The following is a 14168-nucleotide window of genomic DNA, read 5'->3' as shown; positions in this document are numbered from 1 at the left end:
AAACAATTAGCCGGGGATGGTGGTGCGTGCCTGTAGTCCGAGCTACTTGAGAGGCCGAGGCAAAAGTATCGCTTGAGCCTAGGACTTGGAGTCTGCAGTGAGCTATGATCACACCACTGACTCCAGCCAGAGCAACAGAGGGAGACAATGAGAACACGTGGACACGGGAAGGGGAACATCACACTCTGGGGAGTGTTGTGGGGTGGGGGGAGGGGGCAGGGACAGCATTAGGAGATACACCTAACGCTAAATGACGAGTTAATGGGTGCAGCACACCAACATGGCACATGGATACATATGTAACTAACCTGCATGTTGTGCACATGTACCCCAAAACTCAAAGTATAATAATAAATAAATAATAAATCACAAAACACTTGTAATCCCAAATCCAGATATATAAACCACAGGAATACTTAGATAAACACACGTTATACACACATATAGTATATGTATGATAAAATATACTTGTATGTTCAACTTGGGAAAGGTTGATGATTTTAGAAACAAACTAATAATTCTATTGCCTTGTGCTCTGATGATTTTCAATTTGAAGATGTATTTGGGATCAAATACATGAGGCTCCATATACAAGACATCTTTCTTTCCCCTCTTCTCAGCATCATGTTTTGGCTGATTATTGGACTACAACTGGGAGATCTAGAACTAAATTCCTGCTTAGTGTTTACTTGTTCAGAGCATAGGCTTTGAAATCGTCCTGTTTTGCCTCAGTCTCCACAGTGGTACCTACTAACCTCATTACTAGGGGATAGTGTAGCATTTCTCTAAGCCTTGTTTTCTTAGCTGTGAAGTGGTAAATTTGGAAGTGCTTTGTTCATAGGATTTCTGTGAAAACTGAATTGGGTAAAGAATGTAAGGCATTTAGCACAGTAAAATAACCTGGATTACAGTAACTTTTCAAGGAGTGTTTATTAGTACTTAAAATGTCATTGTCATCAAAATTCTATTTTTACATATGAACTTAGAAAAGTCATTGTAACCTTCTCAACTCATTTGGTCATTTAAAATAGAGAGGTTGAGTTAGATGTTTCTTAAATTTCTCTTTAGCTCTGATACTATGAGTCTGACGTTAAGTAAATGCAAAGTTGGTAATTAAATCTTCCCCTTTCGTGATGTAGGAGAAAGGCATAAAAAAACTTCTGGGTGACTGGATTCCCTTGCAAGTTTATTAGAATTGTAATTACGTAGCATTTTGAATAAAGCGTTCATTCTGGAAATCATTAAGTTTACTTTTCTTAACTCCGTATTTTGTCAACTGTGGAAAAATTGGGATTTAGGAGTAACCTCTGATTTAAAATTCCACCTACTAACCATTTAAATTGTAGTCTTGTAATTTCCTAACTTTGGTCTTGAAGGTGTTTATCATTCTTATGCGTTATTATACTGTATTATATATTTATGCAACATAAAATGTATAGTTTTAACGATTGCACATGTTTACATATGAAAGGTGTAGTTTTGAACTTATCATTATTAAATTTGCTAGTTTTGCTTCACTATTCATTTTGGACACTTATCCATATTAGTACATGCAACTCACGTTTATTCTTTTGAGCTACTGTATATCATTCAAATGTATGAATAAATAACCTTGCTTTGGTGGACATTTAAGTATTTTCATGTATCAGTATGTAAAGCAGTTTCAAAATGAACATTCAAATATACATTGTCATATATGTGTATAATATTTGTATATATGAAGGTTCCTGTGGGTCATATATCTGAAATCAAAATTACAAGTGTTTTGTACCTTCTATAATTAATTTTACTCTCAATTTTAAGTAAACAAGGTTAGTTTTTGCACATGATACATCTCTGTATTCAGTTAAAATTACTGACATAATTAGAATACCACTTAAAACTTGAGAATATTTTCAAGGATATTTATGCAAAACTTACATAAATGTGTTGAAAAGTCCTTTTGTATATATGTAGAGATTACATGGTATGTTAAATTCATCAATTTGCCTAAATATCAAGTTATACTTAAGTAGTGTCCATACACCATGCTTTTGCTTGACTGAACTCCAATATGTATATCCGGAGTACTTTTTAACATTCATAGGTTAAGTGGCCTGTTTTGGAAAATGATATTAAAAATGGAATTCAGATGAATGCTTAAAGATTAAAAATGAATGAGCTTTCGTATTAATCATCAATATGACAACCCTAAAGGGAAGCATGATTTTCAAATGTACCTCCTTGTAGGCAGGATAATTCAGAAATGCACAGTGCATATTAGATATGAGATTTGAGTCATAGTGTATTTCTCTAAGAATGTAATTTATTGTACTTTCACATCCACCCCACTGAATATGCAGAGTTTAAGATGCAATGGCCAGAAGACATGAGCGTGTCACTAGAAGGATGTGCACGTGGGCTCCGGGGCTGTTGATGATGACGGTGGTCTTTTGGGGTCATCTGGGGAATGGACAAGGCCAAGGTAAGTGCAAGGATTTTCTAATTCTTTGCGAGTTGGATGCGAATTTCACTTTGTGATGAAATCATGTTGAGTCCTTGGTTTGATGTTTAAGCAATTTGTTACAATCTTCCGTCAGGTTTTTGTTACAGGGTATTGTAATATCTCTGCACCAGTTAAATGGAAATAGAATTAGGTGTGAGTAAATGCCTCAAAATTGAAGCCATCTTTCTGAAATTGGCTTTTCTCTGTTGTAATTGGTGATATGTATATATATGTGAGGTATTATGAGGCCATATATATGCGTGTGTCTCTGTTGTATTTGGTGATATGTATATATATGTGAGGTATTACGAGGCCATATATATGCGTGTGTGTGGGTTTTGGGTGGGTGGGTGTGCCTGTGAGTTTGTGTGTGTGGTATTTTACAGGAACACGTAGCATATAAAGTTGTTGCGATTTTGAAGAAAAGTTTTTGGATGTTTGTCTCTTTAGGGTTTTTATGTTTTACATTTTAAAATTTCAAGAACCTATTCTTAAAGGATGTGATGTTCTTTAGAAATTAAATGAAAAATGTGACGTTTCTCGTTCTTCTGCCAAGTGTATTTAGGGGAAATTAATGAGAGAGTGGAGCTGCAAAGTTGTGGCATCCTGAAATGTCTGTTGGAGAGTAGAAAAGGGCCATAGATTTTGGAATAAGGCTTTCAATACTGATTTCATCAATAGCTGTATGGAGTGGTTTGTGCCAAATCTAGTATCTGTGAATGTATTTTGTGGTAAGTATTGTATTATTTTTGGAGGTGTGTTGCCTGCTCAGATACAAATTGCAATTCTGTATTTTATGTGATAAAACATCCTGACACCCCTGAAATTTTCTTTTCCTTTCGGGGCAAGTATATTCGGCATTGATTTTCTGCATTTTCAAGGCTTGAAATGAAATCTGTGAGCAGGAAGTTTACAGAGTTATTTCAAGGGATAGGTATATTTCTCCAGATAAAATTGAAAGTGTGCAGTGTTATTATATAATTGTGATGAAGTTGAGCTTTGCTAGTTTGAAGTATCTAATAAAGTTTAACACTTTTTAAAAGATCCTTCAAAAAGAGCAGTTTTCTTGCCATATGTAATATTGTTCAATGAAGTTTTGAAATGAAATAGATATTTTTCAAAACCACAAATGCATCTGTGCCTTTGTATATGAACAGTTGTATATACATGTAAGCAGATAATACATTTTGTTAATTAAGATCAGCTTTGATTTTAATTTTTCTTTCCTGTCATTCAGAATTTGTATTTACATCTAATAGAATTCTCATTTTTCTTTTTTGTGATAAAACTAATGTAAAATATATTCAATACACATAGTAGTTTTTTTCACCAAAGGTCTGAAACAAGAATATGTAGACAGTAGCTACGTTGGATTTCTGTGGCTATAAGAGTTGTCTATTTCTCTGGTAATGTGTAGAAGTACTAAAATGCAGCATGACAACTGTTTCTCTGTAATAGTGATCCAACATGACATGGAGTATTACACAGGGTTGCTAATACCTTCCTCTGACCATCATTTCCAGTAATTGTGGCTTGTTTTAGATGAGGAATACGTTATTAGATATTTTAAATATTTGAGAAAAATAGGTATCTTCTCTCTTATTTACCCAAACCCTTTTATTTACTCAATATTGATGGCTCAAGTATTCTATCTTTCACTAGGGACCATCATTTATTAAAAAATGGCCTGAAATCAATTCCAAGTCTAGCTGTAGTGAAGCTTCTAGAGGGAAATGCAAGTTAAGTAATTTGTTTTCTTTCTAAAAGGATAAATTAAAATAGACAATGATTCAAAGAACAAAACAACTTAATAGAAAACATAATGGAATGCTTTGATATTATGATTCAGGGAATTTTGCTTCCTTAGTGGTAGCTAGATTGAGTGAAGGAGATTGCTTAGGTATAATGAGCAAATCTTATAATTGCAAGTATAACCCAAGCTGCATATCATCATTTAGCTCAATAAGCCTCATTAAATATTAAATATTACCTTTTAACTTTTATGCAATAAAGCAGAATTTAAAAATAAAAGTTTTAAAAATTAAAGTTTTTATTACTAAGTATCTTTTAAAATACAAATCTCACAGCTCCTTATTGTCAAGAAAAGAACACATGAAAATTTATAAATAAGGTTTTCTCTCTATTAAGTTTACAGTCTTGCATTAAATATTGGTTATTGGGACCCACCATGTCCAAGATTATGATTAAGTATCCATGAATTATGACTCTTGCAGCAAATATGCATGCAAATGTTATAAGATTATTTTCACATTATTTCACATAATTTCTTAAGCATAATAGGATAAGTAAATTATAGTTTCTACACAAGCTCTTCATATTTATGAATAGACCATGTTCTAAATGTTTCAGTCATTGGTGAATCCCAATGTCATATTTATGAATGGACCATGTTCTAAATGTTTCAGTCATTGGGGAATCCCAATGTCATATTTATGAATGGACCACGTTCTAAATATTTCAGTCATTGGGGAATCTCAATGTCATATTTATGAATGGACCACGTTCTAAATGTTTCAGTCATTGGGGAATTCCAATGTCATATTTATGAATGGACCACGTTCTAAATGTTTCAGTCATTGGGGAATCCCAGTGTCATATTTATGAATGGACCACGTTCTAAATGTTTCAGTCATTGGGGAATCCCAGTGTCATATTTATGAATGGACCACGTTCTAAATGTTTCAGTCATTGGGGAATCCCAGTGTCGTATTGATGAATGGACCACGTTCTAAATGTTTCAGTCATTGGGGAATCCCAGTGTCGTATTGATGAATGGACCACGTTCTAAATGTTTCAGTCATTGGGGAATCCCAGTGTCGTATTGATGAATGGACCACGTTCTAAATGTTTCAGTCATTGGGGAATCCCAGTGTCGTATTGATGAATGGACCACGTTCTAAATGTTTCAGTCATTGGGGAATCCCAGTGTCGTATTGATGAATGGACCACGTTCTAAATGTTTCAGTCATTGGGGAATCCCAGTGTCGTATTGATGAATGGACCACGTTCTAAATGTTTCAGTCATTGGGGAATTTCAGTGTCGTATTGATGAATGGACCATGTTCTAAATGTTTCAGTCATTGGGGAATCCCAGTGTCGTATTGATGAATGGACCATGTTCTTAATGTTTCAGTCATTGGGGAATCCCAGTGTCGTATTGATGAATGGACCATGTTCTAAATGTTTCAGTCATTGGTGAATCCCAGTGTCGTATTGATGAATGGACCATGTTCTAAATGTTTCAGTCATTGGGGAATCCTCCTAGAGAAACCGTGTGAGAAATTGTAGCTAAGCTCAAAAACGGAAGACAAAAATCGATTTAACGAGGAATGTAGATTAATGTCATTGTATTATCGCGACTGTGTGCAACCACTACTTATAAACAATGATATAAGAAATGCAGTCTGAAATCTGAATTCTAAATAGGAATGTAGGGCCATTATCCCTCTGGGACCCTTAGAGTCAAAATAATAGAAAAGGGATGAATGGTGATTTGGAAGTAAGTCAGTGATCCTTGTCAAATTTTTGTATCTGTCAAGAAAAGCATCTGCTTGAGGACATCGATTTTCCTACTTCTGAGTTACAGAATGATAGGTACTTATCCTGAATGTGACATTCCCTGACGTGGACTCTGTCTTTGCTGCTTAGGTGGTGTGTGCATGAGAAAGTGCTTAACATCTGAAAACGGAGACAATCCTTAGAGAAAGATATACATGAATTTTAAAAGGAAATATACCTACGATGGAAATAAAACAAATAGCATAAATATCTAGCTGTATTTTGTCTTTTTGGTAACTATTACAATATATACATTTTCAAACAACTAAGTTCAGCACTGACTTTGGGAGAATCTAGATAAAACTGAACTGACATATAATAAGCATTGGTGTAATTAATAGCACAGCGGGCAGAACCATGGGGGTATTTCCTGAGGAAGAGGGACTATAGAGAGGCAAAAGAAAACCCAGCTCATTCTGGGGAGTGCCAGGAGCAGTTATTATATTCAGAACTGAGAATTTATTTCTAACTCACCAACCCATAGTTCTGGCTGAAGTGCAGTGGTGCAATCATAGCTCATTCACAGCCCCAAACTCCTGGGTTCATATGGTCCTCTCATCTCAGCCTTCTGGTAGCTATGACCACAGGTGTGCACTACTTTGTCCAGCCAGTTTATTTTATATTTTATTTTCATTTCATTTGTAAAGACTGGGTCTTGCTATGTTGCCCAGGCAGGTCACAAACTCCTATCCTCAAGCAGTCCTCTTACCTAGGCCTCCCAAAGTACTGAGATTACAGGCATGAGGCATTGCATCTGGCTCAAAAATATTTCTGTCTTAATGGCTTTAACAAAGAAGTGCCATTTTGGGGATATATACAATTGTGTGCTGTTTGGGAGTGACAAAAAAATAATTATAAGAAGAATGGAATGAATATGTCAGTATGTTTTCAAAAGCAAGTTAGCCCAAGTATTTAAACAAGCATAATTTTAGAGTTTTTGTAACTAAGTTAGGGTTTAAGTGTAGCAAAAATTTTAAACATTATCATGAATACACAGAAAATTTTAATCAATTTGGTTTCCACGATGAATTTACATGCTTAAATTCCTCATTTCAATTTGCTGCTAGCTATGAGAAAGTTTGAGATTTTGAAGAAGCAAGTGATACTTACAAATATAGCAAACTTAAATTTTGAGGACAATTTAATTTAACTTCCATTTTTATGACCAGATTTTGGGTCAGCTGTTAAGCATTCAAAAAATAAAATCTGATAATATCTGGCAATTCCAATTTTCAGTTTTATTGATCTTCACCATGAAATAATATATAAGGTAAGGGGCAAAATTTTGGAAAAGCAGATCACTTTGTTGTCCTATTTAGCAGGTTCTCAAATTATGCCATCGTGGAATCATTACAAGTAATTATACGAAGACAATATCTTGTGTTTTGTATTTCATTGTTACACATCCAATTGTTCTCTAGAGATATCAGAGAAAACCCACTCAAGAAGGGAAGGTTAGATAAATAGCCCTCTCTCTCTCTCTCTCTGTCTTTGCCTCCATTTGGTTCCTTATATTCATTTCCCAGTGCATTTCAAAGTTACTTTTATTGTTCCCTTCATTTTCTCTTTCATTCCAGAAGTTTAAGTGATTGCATAATTCTTTTGACAGCTGAAGGTAGTATCCGACTTTGAATGAAAGGTTTACAGCTACGGCTTTTCAATTAGAAAATCTCAGATCATGTGATCTATGAGTTTTAATATCTTAGGATCGCGACCAGTAAGGAATAATCGCTTTGAAAAACCTTGATGCTACCTAGAGTTTGTGTTTTGTGAGGTTGCTTGGTAAATTAATTTCATTTGATAATTGAATATTGCTTCAAGAGAGGTGAGCTCAGACATTTGGCAATGAACATTGAATGTGTATTCCAAGAGACATGACCTTAAAATATCATCAAGCTAAGTAGTAGTGAAATTGAACTCTGCTGTATAATAGAAGTCGGTGTTTCTTACATCTTTGTGATATATAAATATTTTTACATTGTGGTAGATAATAATTTGTATGGGAACATTTAATTGAATTTAATTTATCCTATGGCAGAATTATGTTGCATAGGTCATTTTAGTTTTTGATTTAAGCATCTTAAAATTATAAATGCAAATATTCAACACGTAAAGCCCACATGAATACACACTCCCAAACATTTGAAATCCTAACAGTCATTTCCAACAGCTTTTTCCTACAAAAGAAGTCAGCTCTTCTTAGAGATGACATGCATTCCCATAGCTTGAGAGGTGCACACTATAAGGTAAACAGAGAAAGGATTACAGCAGTTTAAGAATACCAGCGGATTTACTTTAAAGACAATAGACTTTTGAATTACTTGTCTTCAAAATTTGGTTTCTTGAGAAAATTATCTGTGTAGATTAATCATGCATTTCAGATACTTTCCAGACATCTGAATGTTGTTTTCTTAAAAGTAGCCAGCACGCCTTTTTATGCAGTCTGCATGGGAGATAGTAAGAGATGTGTATGCTGTATATCTACTAGTAGAGATTTGGTTTTGAGTGCTTCCTTAAAAAATTATTTTTTCTGAAGAAAGGGATTTCTTTTTTATAATTTAGATTAGATGATTTTAAATGTTTTTAGGTTTTAACCTCTCTGATCATCAGGGTCATTGCCATGGAAAAAATGCAAGTTATAGCATATTTCATTTTTATAAGGAAAGAAGTTGATAATTTAGACTTTTTTCTTTTACTAAATTGAATTACATCACTCAATATTTGGATGGCATTAATTCACAGTAGTAACAAAAAAATCTTACTATTCAACATAATAAAGTATGATTTCCTTCACATTTAACTTAATTTGTTCTTTAAAACATCTCCTAATGAAGGTTTTCTCATCCTCTGAAGCTGAATTTATTTAGGAAAAAATATTTTAAACACCATCCCAAGTGATATAACTATTTTTATTGAGCTTTGATGTTCTATTTGAACATATTTGAAGACTGTACAAGCACTCAATTTAGAATTAAGATTTTATTTGGAGATTTTGGTTCTATTTGAAATCTGTTGTGGAATTAAACATGAAGAATACGTCAATTTACTAGATGTCATTGTCTATGACACATTTTAGTCTTATCTTTCTGCCTATATGCAAAGAGGAATAGAAATAATTGGTATAAACAGGAAAAAAGAAGAAAAGTGGTAGGATCAGATGTGAGAAATATATAAGCTGAGATACTCTTTTTTTGTTTGTTTGTTTTTGTGAGACAGAGTCTTGCTCTGTTTCCCAGGTGGAGTGCAGTGACACAATCTTGGCTCACTGTGGCCTCCACCTCCCGGGCTCAATGGTTCTCCTGCCTCAGCCTCCCGTGTAGCTGGGATTACAGGTACGCATCACCACACCCAGCTAATTTTTGGATTTTTAGTAGAGATTAGGTTTGATCATGTTGGCTAGGCTAGTCTCAAACTCCTGACTTCAAGTGATCCACCCACTTCAGCCTCCCAAAGTGCTGGGATTTCAAGTGTGAGCCACCAGGGCCAGCCTAAGCTAAGATATTCTAGAAGCTAATAATAGTAAAATATAATGTAAATTGTTTAAACTTAATCTCTATATGAAATTTTTTCTAGGACTTTCCTGCCAGAAAAGTATGAATAGAATGGCAGAAGGAACGAGGTTCCTTCTACAAGCAGGCACACATCCTATTTCACTTTATCCTGTGATCAGTCTCATAACCATCCCATGGTGTGAAGTGCTAAAACTGTGCTTTAAGAATAACTTAAGTCCTTTATGTACAAACTAAAGTATGAGAGCCTGAACCTTGGAAACCAAGAGATTCCAAAAAGCCTTATGTGTGAGACTGGGTGCCACAGATCTTGGCAGAAATTACTGCTTATTCTTAATTCTTATTGTTCCTTTCTTTTTTTTTTTTTTTTTATTATACTTTAGGGTTTTAGGGTACATGTGCACAATGTGCAGGTTTGTTACATATGTATCCATGTGCCATGTTGATTTCCTGCACCCATTAACTCGTCATTTAGCATTAGGTGTATCTCCTAATGCTGTCCCTCCCCCCTCCCCCCACCCCACAACAGTCCCCGGAGCGTGATGTTCCCCTTCCTGGGTCCATGAGTTCTCATTGTTCAATTCCCACCTATGAGTGAGAACATGCAGTGTTTGGTTTTTTGTCCTTGCGATAGTTTACTGAGAATGATGTTTTCCAGTTTCATCCATGTCCCTACAAAGGACAGGAACTCATCATTTTTTATGGCTGCATAGTATTCCATGGTGTATATGTGCCACATTTTCTTAATCCAGTCTATCGTTGTTGGACATTTGGGTTGGTTCCAAGTCTTTGCTATTGTGAATAGTGCCGCAATAAACATACGTGTGCATGTGTCTTTATAGCAGCATGATTTATAGTCCTTTGGGTATATACCCAGTAATGGGATGGCTGGGTCAAATGGTATTTCTAGTTCTAGATCCCTGAGGAATCGCCACACTGACTTCCACAATGGTTGAACTAGTTTACAGTCCCACCAACAGTGTAAAAGTGTTCCTATTTCTCCACATCCTCTCCAGCACCTGTTGTTTCCTGATTTTTTAATGATGGCCATTCTAACTGGTGTGAGATGGTATCTCACTGTGGTTTTGATTTGCATTTCTCTGATGGCCAGTGATGAGGAGCATTTCTTCATGTGTTTTTTGGCTGCATAAATGTCTTCTTTTGAGAAGTGTCTATTCATGTCCTCTGCCCAATTTTTGATGGGGTTGTTTTTTTCTTGTAAATTTGTTTGAGTTCATTGTAGATTCTGGATATTAGCCCTTTGTCAGATGAGTAGGTTGCAAAAATTTTCTCCCATTGTGTAGGTTGCCTGTTCACTCTGATGATAGTTTCTTTTGCTGTGTAATTTTTGTATAAGGTGTAAGGAAGGGATCCAGTTGCAGCTTTCTACATACGGCTAGCCAGTTTTCCCAGCACCATTTATTAAATAGGGAAGCCTTTCCCCATTTCTTGTTTTTGTCAGGTTTGTCAAAGATCAGATAGTTGTAGCTATGCGGCATCATTTCCGAGGGCTCTGTTCTGTTCCATTGATCTATGTCTCTGTTGTGGTACCAGTACCATGCTGTTTTGGTTACTGTAGCCTTGTAGTATTGTTTAAAGTCAGGTAGCGTGATGCCTCCAGCTTTGTTCTTTTGGCTTAGGATTGACTTGGCGATGCGGGCTCTTTTTGGGTTCCATATGAACTTTAAAGTAGTCTTTTCCAATTCTGTGAAGAAAGTCATTGGTAGCTTGATGGGGATGGCATTGAATCTATAAATTACCTTGGGCAGTATGGCCATTTTCACGATATTGATTCTTCCAACCCATGAGCATGGAATGTTCTTCCATTTGTTTGTATCCTCTTTTATTTCATTGAGCAGTGGTTTGTAGTTCTCCTTGAAGAGGTCCTTCACATCCCTTGTAAGTTGGATTCCTAGGTATTTTATTCTCTTTGAAGCAATTGTGAATGGGAGTTCACTCATGATTTGGCTCTCTGTTTGTCTGTTATTGGTGTACAAGAATGCTTGTGATTTTTGCACATTAATTTTGTATCCTGAGACTTTGCTGAAGTTGCTAATCAGCTTAAGGAGATTTTGGGCTGAGACAATGGGGTTTTCTAGATATACAATCATGTCATCTGCAAACAGGGACAATTTGACTTCCTCTTTTCCTAATTGAATACCCTTTATTTCCTTCTCCTGCCTGATTGCTCTGGCCAGAACTTCCAGCACTATGTTGAATAGGAGCGGTGAGAGAGGGCATCCCTGTCTTGTGCCAGTTTTCAGAGGGAATGCTTCCAGTTTTTGCCCATTCAGTATGATATTGGCTGTGGGTTTGTTGTAGATAGCTCTTATTATTTTGAGATACGTCCCATCAATACCTAATTTATTGAGAGTTTTTAGCATGAAGGGTTGTTGAATTTTGTCAAAGGCCTTTTCTGCATCTATTGAGATAATCATGTGGTTTTTGTCTTTGGTTCTGTTTATATGCTGCATTACATTTATTGATTTGTGTATGTTGAACCAGTCTTGCATCCCAGGGATGAAGCCCACTTGATCATGGTGGATAAGCTTTTTGATGTGCTGCTGGATTCGGTTTGCCAGTATTTTATTGAGGATTTTTGCATCAATGTTCATCAAGGATATTGGTCTGAAATTCTCTTTTTTGGTTATGTCTCTGCCAGGTTTTGGTATCAGGACGATGCTGGCTTCGTAAAATGTGTTAGGGAGGATACCCTCTTTTTCTATCGATTGGAATAGTTTCAGAAGGAATGGTACCAGTTCCTCCTTGTACCTCTGGTAGAATTCAGCTGTGAATCCATCAGGTCCTGGACTCTTTTTGGTTGGTAAGCTATTGATTATTGCCACAATTTCAGAACCTGTTATTGGTCTATTCAGAGATTCAACTTCTTCCTGGTTTAGTCTTGGGAGGGTGTATTTGTCGAGGAATTTATCCATTTCTTCTAGATTTTCTAGTTTATTTGCATAGAGGTGTTTGTAGTATTCTCTGATGGTAGATTGTATTTCTGTGGGATCGGTGGTGATATCCCCTTTTTCGTTTTTTATTGCATCTATTTGATTCTTCTCTCTTTTCTTCTTTATTAGTCTTGCTAGCGGTCCATCAATTTTGTTGATCTTTTCAAAAAACCAGCTCCTGGATTCATTAATTTTTTGAAGGGTTTTTTGTGTCTCTATTTCCTTCAGTTCTGCTCTGATTTTAGTTATTTCTAGCCTTCTGCTAGCTTTTGAATGTGTTTGCTCTTGCTTTTCTAGTTCTTTTAATTGTGATGTTAGGGTGTCAATTTTGGATCTTTCCTGCTTTCTCTTGTGGGCATTTAGTGCTATAAATTTCCCTCTACACACTGCTTTGAACGTGTCCCAGAGATTCTGGTATGTTGTGTCTTTGTTCTCGTTGGTTTCAAAGAACATCTTTATTTCTGCCTTCATTTCATTATGTACCCAATAGTCATTCAGGAGCAGGTTGTTCAGTTTCCATGTAGTTGAGCGGTTTTGAGTGAGTTTCTTAATCCTGAGTTCTAGTTTGATTGCACTGTGGTCTGAGAGACAGTTTGTTATAATCTCTGTTCTTTTACATTTGCTGAGAAGAGCTTTACTTCCAACTATGTGGTCAATTTTGGAATAGGTGTGGTGTGGTGCTGAAAAAAATGTATATTCTGTTGATTTGGGGTGGAGAGTTCTGTAGATGTCTATTAGGTCCACTTTATGTAGAGCTGAGTTCAATTCCTGGATATCCTTTTTAACTTTCTGTCTCGTTGATCTGTCTAATGCTGACAGTGGGGTGTTAAAATCTCCCATTATTATTGTGTGGGAGTTTAAGTCCCTTTGTAGGTCACTGAGGACTTGCTTTATGAATCTGGGTGCTCCTGTGTTGGGTGCATATATATTTAGGATAGTTAGCTCTTCTTGTTGAATTGATCCCTTTACCATTATGTAATGGCCTTCTTTGTCTCTTTTGATCTTTGTTGGTTTAAAGTCTATTTTATCAGAGACTAGGATTGCAACCCCTGCCTTTTTTTGTTTTCCAGTTGCTTGATAGATCTTCCTCCATCCCTTTATTTTGAGTCTGTGTGTGTCTCTGCACGTGAGATGGGTTTCCTGAATACAGCACACTGATGGGTCCTGACTCCTTATCCAGTTTGCCAGTCTGTGTCTTTTGATTGGAGCATTTAGCCCATTTACATTCAACGTGAATATTGTTATGTGTGAATCTGATCCTGTCATTATGATGTTAGTTGGTTATTTTGCTCGTTAGTTGCTATAGTTTCTTCCTAGCCTCGATGGTCTTTACAATTTGGCATGTTTTTGCAGGGGCTGGTACCGGTTGTTCCTTTCCATGTTTAGTGCTTCCTTCAGGAGCTCTTTTAGGACAGGCCTGGTGGTGACAAAATCACTCAGCGTTTGCTTGTCTGTAAAGTATTTTATTTCTCCTTCACTTATGAAGCTTAGTTTGGCGGGATAGGAAATTCTGGGTTGAAAATTCTTTTCTTTAAGAATGTTGAATATCGGCCCCCACTCTCTTCTGGCTTGTAGAGTTTCTGCTGAGAGATCAGCTGTTAGTCTGATGGGCTTCCCTTTGTGGGTAACCCAACCTTTCTC

General features: G+C 36.1%; 1 long non-coding RNA gene across 1 annotated transcript in view; it reads left to right on the top strand.

The window, feature by feature from the left end:
• LOC134735910 (uncharacterized) overlaps nt 1-14168 on the top strand; it is a 447277-nt gene that overhangs the window by 28274 nt on the left and 404835 nt on the right. The window contains exon 2 of the long non-coding RNA XR_010119505.1: nt 2343-2464. This is a non-coding gene — a long non-coding RNA (uncharacterized lncRNA). The remainder of the gene's footprint in view (nt 1-2342; nt 2465-14168) is intronic.

This window comes from Symphalangus syndactylus, chromosome 24 (genome assembly GCF_028878055.3).
Source record: "Symphalangus syndactylus isolate Jambi chromosome 24, NHGRI_mSymSyn1-v2.1_pri, whole genome shotgun sequence".
In the NCBI taxonomy this organism is placed as follows: Eukaryota; Metazoa; Chordata; class Mammalia; order Primates; family Hylobatidae; genus Symphalangus; species Symphalangus syndactylus.
The sequence above is the reverse complement of the archived record's forward strand: the minus strand, read 5'-3'. Positions and strand labels throughout refer to the sequence as shown.